This window comes from Vigna umbellata, chromosome 11, assembly GCF_029865625.1.
Source record: "Vigna umbellata cultivar VRB3 chromosome 11, Vumbellata_1.0, whole genome shotgun sequence".
NCBI classification, from domain to species: Eukaryota; Viridiplantae; Streptophyta; class Magnoliopsida; order Fabales; family Fabaceae; genus Vigna; species Vigna umbellata.
The window spans coordinates 3362465-3370841 of NC_142175.1; positions in this window are offsets into that span (position 1 = coordinate 3362465).

The window sequence follows — 8377 nt, forward strand, 5'->3', positions numbered from 1 at the left end:
TATCCTTATTACATACTCTATATCTTTTAAATCATAGGATTTTCAATATATCCCCTCGTGTCAATAGTTTTAGTGTCAATAGTTTTAGTGAAGTCTTAGTAAATGTAAGTGGTCCAATAGATTGATATTATGATATGGCGATCAAACCTTATTACAATATATTGTATTTTTGTTATATATTTCTATAAATATGGAATCTCTAACTTTCGGTGTCTTACATCTAATAGTCTCACATCATTTATATTTCTACCATTTTCAATAGTTTCACATCGCTTAAAAATTGATTTCTAAAGCAATTTAATTTTTTTTTCTTCTACCCTCTAAAGTACTTTTTAAAGAAAAAATCGTGACGAAATTTCAAATATTTAAAACAAGTGAAAATAACATAACAACATCAAGAAAGGAAAATCAAAACGAACTACGGAAACTTACAAACTGTGCTTTTTCGTTTTCAATGGTGGTTTTCACCAACGAACAGCGGAAAGCTTCAAAATCCACGTCAATGGTGGTTCCAGCGCTCAACGGTGCTTCAAAACAGCGATACGTTTGGTCCGAACAGCGACGAAGACAGGTTCGGTGAAGGGAGGTTTGTAGGTGGTAGGAGGCTCTCTCTTGCAATTGAGAAATCAAATTTTTGAATCCCAAAAAAGAACCCCGCGAAGATGAAAACTATCTGAATCTCAAATGCTTCCTATTTCCACGTCATTTTCATTTTCTTAACTTGTCTAGATCGATCAATGAGATACCGACACGTGTCAAAGTAAAAAATTTGAAAAATTTTGAAATTGAAATATCATTATCCTTTGTTTATTTCATCTTTGCATGGTTCACGAGAATTGCGACAGAGAGTGTTTAAGGCTTTTTGTTATTGTGGGCTTATAACCAATCGATCAAGTATGGTGACGACTGCCTTGAAAGGAGCGAGCAGTCGACGGACAGAAAAGAGCTCACAGTCGCTCGATCCTGACAACAGTTAAGTGGAGTTAAAGCGCAATTAATGGTGCAACAAATACTGTTGAGTGATTAAGGTTTGCATTAATGATTATTAAGAGGTAAATTAATTAGTCAGATTCTTATAAACTCTATAAATAGAGGTTTAATGTCGAGGTAAACTCACCTTATTTATCATTGAATTACTTTAAACCTCTAGAGAAAAATTCTGACTTGAATGCCGGAGTGTATTCTGTAAGTCACCCTCACACACCATCGATCACACATAGCAAGGAGTGGAGCAAATGTTCGACGGAGACAGGAACATCACACAGGCGTCATCCTTGTCCCATTACACTAGAAACACTTTCCAAAGTTTTAGTTCATTTGTCTTTGCATGGTTTAGAGAAAAAAAATAGTTCGTAAGTTCTTTGGGGAATTATTATAGCCTTGACCGTGACTTTTGAGACTCTTGTACCTTTGTTGTTGTCATGTTCTGGATAACCACCGTTATAGGCACCTTTAATACTCTTTAAAAACACATTTACACCCATTAAAGTTTGGTTTTATTGGAGAGAATAGGGAGTTAAGAAAAATGAGACCCAAGGTTAGTTTTACCATGGGATTTTCGGGTAAAGTAAGTGGATGAGGTAAGCTTGGATAGATAGTAGGGTTAGTTAATATTTAAGTTGTGTTAAGAAGACCTAGGGAGGGGTATACACTAAAGAAAAGAAACCGTGAGAGAAGGAGACAAAACCATACTCTATTTTTCACCAACTAAAGCATTTTGTGAGAGTGTTGAGCCACCACACTGCCTTGTGCACTTGAACCGTGGGTGGGAGTGAAGCAAAGTGGGGTAAAGGACTTTGAAGGGAGCTCTTTTGGTCATTGCTTGGCATTGAACCCTTTGGAAACTTTCTGTAAATTAGAGGTAAGGGGGTAACCTGGTAATATAATATGGTGTATGATAGGTAGGATATTACTGTTAAAATAATGTTCCAACCATGTTCANATCCCATTAAAATAAGATGATGAATTGATGAATAACTCCTTCAAATTTGAGTTAAATAACATATATTTTTTATATTTTTCTGTATATTTTCCATATTTAAGTTCATTGTATTTACCTCCATTTCTTGATATTATTGTGATTAGGTAAATTTCAATATTCAAATATTATCATATTATTAGAATATATTTTTTGGAAACTAAATTTGGGATTAACATATAGTTTTTTTTGGAAACTGAATTTGGTGGTAACAGTTACATATTTGTAACTGATTTTGTTATGTTTTGTTTTTTTGTTTTTTCTTTTTTTAAAGGTTATTTATATACATGCTTGTAGTACATTTAATCAAATTTTTTAATGTGATAATAATATCACACGTATTTTATTATTAAGATGATATCAGAGGTTATTTTTTATCTTTTCTCATACTATGATGTTAGAATAATATAGTAACTTTCACACTAATCTCTCAAATATTTTTTTTCTTCCCTTTAAGGAAAACCTTACTCCAAATTTGTCGTCCAATAAAGATGGTGTTTCTAATTCACATATTTTCCATGAAGGTCATATGACAAATGTCATTATGTTGCACAACGACGTGGTAATAATTATGGAGGAAGAAATTTTCATGGTAATAAATTTAGCACTTGAAAGCACCAATCACAATGTGGATAATGTTATTTTAAGCATGGTTTTCCATGAGAATTCTAAGAGAAGTTTACCTACATGCCTAACAATGTTGCACCTGATCTTCTTTCTAACTCTTTTACAATTAATGCCTCTAACCTTCTTAAGATCACACGACCAACGTCTAGTTTTACTAAAAAGCACTATCATGACATATCTCTTTTGCAACAATACAAATCTCCTGACCATACAACAAATTTGGTTTTCACTCCTTCGATTAATTCTTCTTCCAGACCTTCTTGTGTTATTCCAAGTAAATTATCTTCTCAATGGCTTCTAGATATAGGTTTCAGTGATCATATCACTTTTGATTTTCATAGTTTTGTTACTCATAAAACTATTCCACCTATTTTGATGACTTTGCCAAATGTTGTACAAGTTTATACTTTTGTATCTAGTATAGTTAAGTTAACAAATTCCTTGATTCTTCATGATGTTCTTTATATACCTAATTTTCATGTTAACCTGGTTTTCGTTCAAAAGTTAATCCAAACCTTGCACAACCATCTTTTAAGTTTAATTTTTGTGTTATTTTGCAACAAACCTCTGTAGAGGATAATGGATTCATATAGCTTGCATCACAAATTGTATGGGCTAAATCTGCTCTGTTTCTCATCTCAATCGTCGTCTTGTTTGTGCTCTTACCTATAATACCAAATCTACCGTTGCTTCTCTTTGGCATCTTAGATTAGGTCATGTTTTTACTCTATCTTTCGTATTATTTCTCAACAATATCCTTTCATTCCTTATTATGTTACTACTTTTCCTTGTGACATTTGTATTTTGCCAAACAACATAAATTGTCTCATCATAGTAATGCGACATAATCACATAAACGTTTTTATATTCTTCATGACGACATATGGGGATCATTTTCTATTCCTTCTAATTGTGGTTATAAATATTTTCTTACTTTAGTTGACTATTACTCACAGTTTACTTAAGTTTATGAAATCCAAATATGCAACTCCCATGCATTTAATTAATTTCATTTCATTAATTGAAACTCAATTTCATACTAACCTCAAATGTTTTCAAAAAGATAATGGAGTAGAATTTTTATTAATTGATTCTTTTTTATCCAAAGGTATTCTTTATCTCAACATAATAGTGTTATTGAATATAAACACCAACATATTTTAAATGTCGCTCGTGCCTTTACCAAGATAAACTACCTCAAATATTTTGACCTTATGTTGTTCAACAAGTTGTTCATATCATTACTCTATTAATGCATTTTAAATGCTATTATGCATTGTTATATGATAAACCACCTAGCATAATTCATTTAAAATTTTTTGGCCATCTTGCTTATGTAACTACTTTTCAAAATCACAAAACTAAATTTCAGCCCCTTACAAGCAAAACGTTTTTGCGATATAAGGAAGGTACTAAATCATATATTTTATATGATCTCCATACTCATCAAATTTTCCTTTCAAATGTTATTCTTTATGAATTCGTGTTTCCATTTCATACATCCACCACTCCTTCCTCAAATTGTTGGAAGTCCCACATCGACTATAGAAAAGGTCAATTTATAATATATAAGTGAGGTGCAAACATCACCTTATAAGCCAATTTTGTAGGGTTGAGTTAGGCTTATAACCCACTTTCTAATACAGTGAATAGAAGTCTTGATGCCTTGAAGAGTCTCCTGAAGTTCTCCAGAATTTTTCGTACTTTTGTTGTGTCAGAAGATACTTTCTGTCACGTCGAATTTTGGCTTGCGCTTAGCGAGAATTGGCTAACAACAGTCCAAATAATACAACCTCTCCTGTACAATGTTTTACATAACATCTACTTCCTATTACAACTTTCACTAAGTAACAACATGAATAATTACCAGATTGAGTTCATTTATAAGTGTAAAAACAACTCTTTTTTACACTTATCAACTCCCCCAAACTTGAACTATTTCATGCCCTCATGAAATCACAAAAGAAAATGAACAACACAACAAACATTTGACATTTTGGTAAAATGACTTTACACATCAGAAAAAATCACATGCATTCCCAAAGAATCAAACAAATATGACATGGTGCATCACTTACAAAATCACTTGTGCATAGAATATGAACAACCCAAATCGTTATAAAATTTCTAGTTTTAACTCACTCATTTTAAATTCAATATTCAAATATGTGATAAGTCAATATTTGTGAGTCAGGTCAGCTTATTTTGACACTCCAATCATGAAGAGGTATGCGTAGAAAAAGGATAATAAACCTATGGTCATAATTACAAACCTAATAATAGAAAATTATAATGAAAATTATTCTTCACAAATACAAAAGTAAAGAAAATAATTCATATCCAATTATTTGAGAGTATCCTTAACCCTCCTATAAATTTACTAAATAATTAATTTACACTGAAACAATAATAGTCTTTAAAAAATGAACTTAATTACTTCATTACAGTAATTGCAAATATTTTCGAACATGTATGCAATAATAAAAACTCTTTTAGAGGTTGATAGGAAATTCTCAATTTGTAGGCGAATAAAAGGTTGGTTGGTTAGTTTCATATACTGAAAACAATTAACATACTTTCTATTAGTTGTCCAAAATAACTAATATTGACTAAAACTTTTAATAATTAAACTAAATTAACTTCAAAATAACGAAATTGCTAATAAAATTGAATCTAAACCGTCTTCCGAAATCAGTTTTAATACTATAAAAAAAGTTCAATGCACTTGGAATGAAGCTAAAGTATTTGCTGTAGAAAAACAACTTTATATTTTATATTATTTAGTAGATTTTTTGCTGATTTTTATACAACACAAACTACAGGTGACGACACCTACATTATGGATGGGGCAACTTCTTCCATTCTCTCCATAATTTTAACATGTAATTTTATAAATTTTTATATTCTAAAATATGTAATAATAAAATTGCATTTCAAACTATAGAACTTAAAATATAAACATATTTTAAAATATATCATTTAAAATATAAAATTTATATTCTAAATTATGTATTTTAAAATATATTTCAAATTTTATATTCTAAAATATAAAATAAAAGTATATACTAAATTATACAATTTAAAATACAAACATTTGAAGAATATAAACTGAAACTATAAAGGTACAGACAGAAGTTGTCTAAGTTAAATATGTCTAGGAAAATTTTTATAGTTGTCTATTTTTGACATTATCGGATATGACAAATTCTATAATCGGATTTTTTAAATTCCCAATTATTCTAGTTATTTCTCCATATCGCATAAGAATTTCTACAATGTACAATAAAATAGTAATAAGCATTGTATAGGTATATGTTTTTTTTTTAATGAATGAAATATATATTACATAACTTTGCATAACCATCGTGAAAAATAATTAATATTACGAAAACGTATATACATTGTTGATCTATCTTTGATTTTATTTTTCAAAATCAGTATGTTGTAATTCAAAACAGTTTAGTCCAAAGTAGTAGATAGAAGGAACCATTTCAATTTAGTTTTCATTGTCTATTTTACAGTTGTATTCAAATTGGATAATTGTTTTACAATTTATTTCAATTATTAAAATTCAGTTATCTTTTTTAACAATCCTATTTTCTACATTACTATTTTAATAATTTATTTAAATAGTTATACCAAAAATATAGGGTGTTACATTTGGAGTTGAACACTATCTCTAATTTTGATAATGTTTCCAAAGTATTATGGGTAGGGGTCTATTTGAGTGATCTACATCAATGTTTGGTCATTTGTCATCATCTCCATAATTTGAGTGTGATGCATAATTAAGGTGATCATTTAACTTTTCAAAATAATCAAAATTCAATTTTGACTCACTACAACAATATAAATCTATAATCTAAATATATTTTAATTAGATCATTTTGATTTTGATTTTTTTTAATTTAATTACAGATTAGGATTGACCTACTTCAAGATAGACATCTCACAAAAACTTTAGTAAAAAATTGAAAGATATTCTTAGTTTAATTTATCTATAACAAAAAGTTTTATGCTTTTGTTAGGAATCTTCAAAATAAAGTATTTTTTTATCAATAATGTTATATTGTTAATTTTTGTTAGTAAAAAAAATAAACACAATTTTTTTCATGTTTTCTTTTTAAAATTCATCAAATCATAATCTTATTTTTTCAAATTGTTAATAAGAAAAGTTGAACTATCAACCTTTTTCACCTTTCTTCTAATTTTATCAAAGTAGCACTTACACTGACGTTGTTTAATGAACAATTTGTCAGAGTTGTACAAGTACTTTATCTTCCATGTCCTAAAAGGTGGTTACGTTTCATGGTACTTCACATGGAGGGGTTCATTGCAAAGAGAAGTTTGTTCATTGCAATAAGGGATCGTGTAGAGGAGCAAAGAGTGAAAACGAAATTGCGAAGAGATACTTTTCTTTTAAATAATAAAAACTTAGTGTAAACATTATTTATCAGTCATTAATATTCTGTTAACTAAATTGTGGTTTTATTATAATATTTTATTTTCTTAATAAAAGTACATAATATTTGTACAGTAGGGGTCGGACGACCTGTGAGATAATGCATATCAAGACCGGACGGCGCTGGAGAATTGGGAACAGCTAAACAATGGATAGATGCTGTTGGACTCCGACACACAAGACTGAATGACCCTATCAAGGTCGTTTGGCCTTATTTGACAGATAAGTTTTCTCTACATGAATTAAGATAAATGGTAATTGGAGATAATGGGTTGAGATTGGGTCGAGATTAAGGTTTCACTAATCTCAAACCCATATAAAAAAACTATAAATACAGGTCAAAAGTAAGAGGTATAGGTGATCGCATTTACTGTACATTTAATACCATTGTTCTGAACACCGTACAAACCGTTCACTGACTTAAGCATCAGATAACCTTTGACAGGTACCTCTCTAGACGGCTGAAGTGAAGACGAAGATAAGAATGTAATATCCCGAACGACTTTGAAGGAGAAATTGTGAAGGTGTTAAAAGTTATTTGACTCTATACCCGAAACAATATTAATAATAGTTGTACAATTTTTTGTGTTATCTTATATATATATATATATATATATATATATATATATATATATATATATATATATATAAATTTTTGTGCTCTTTAATACCCTAGAAAGTTTCCTACTTCAACCGTGCTCTGGACCACCACTATTAACAGATTATACTCTTGAGCACTTTGACTTGCAACCTAAACTTGTTTTGTTTTCATGTACAAAAAATAATAGATGTGAGTATAGTGGAAGATATTATATCATATCTTATCAAAACCATTATGTGATGTAGGAACATTTGAGACCCTACTTCATTAACTCTACTAGTGTCCCACAATATAGGTGGTGGGCAATCATAAATTTTAATATTATGATGAAAGTTGCCATGCCCATCTCTATCCAAAATTTTGAGTCTTCTTTCTCTTTTCTTCACCTTTATCTGTTGCTTTCTTAACGTGGAAAGGAAAATCATTTGCAGAAGCACAAAACCAACATAAATTTCTTATATTCCTTTACAAAAGTTACTACTCGAGTTTCTCTTCTCTAAATCTCAAGCCATCTAAATTTTAAATATTTTCCCTCCCTCTTTACCTTTTCTTGCTTTTCCTTGTTTTATATAGCTCTCTCGTGCTGAAACCAGACCATCCTTCGATTTTACTTTGGAAAAGTTTTGCAATAAATTTTGTTGTGGAATCTCTTCAAAGCGAGAAATATTAGGGAAGTCTAGTTAAGTTAGCCCTAGAATGTTAATTAGTC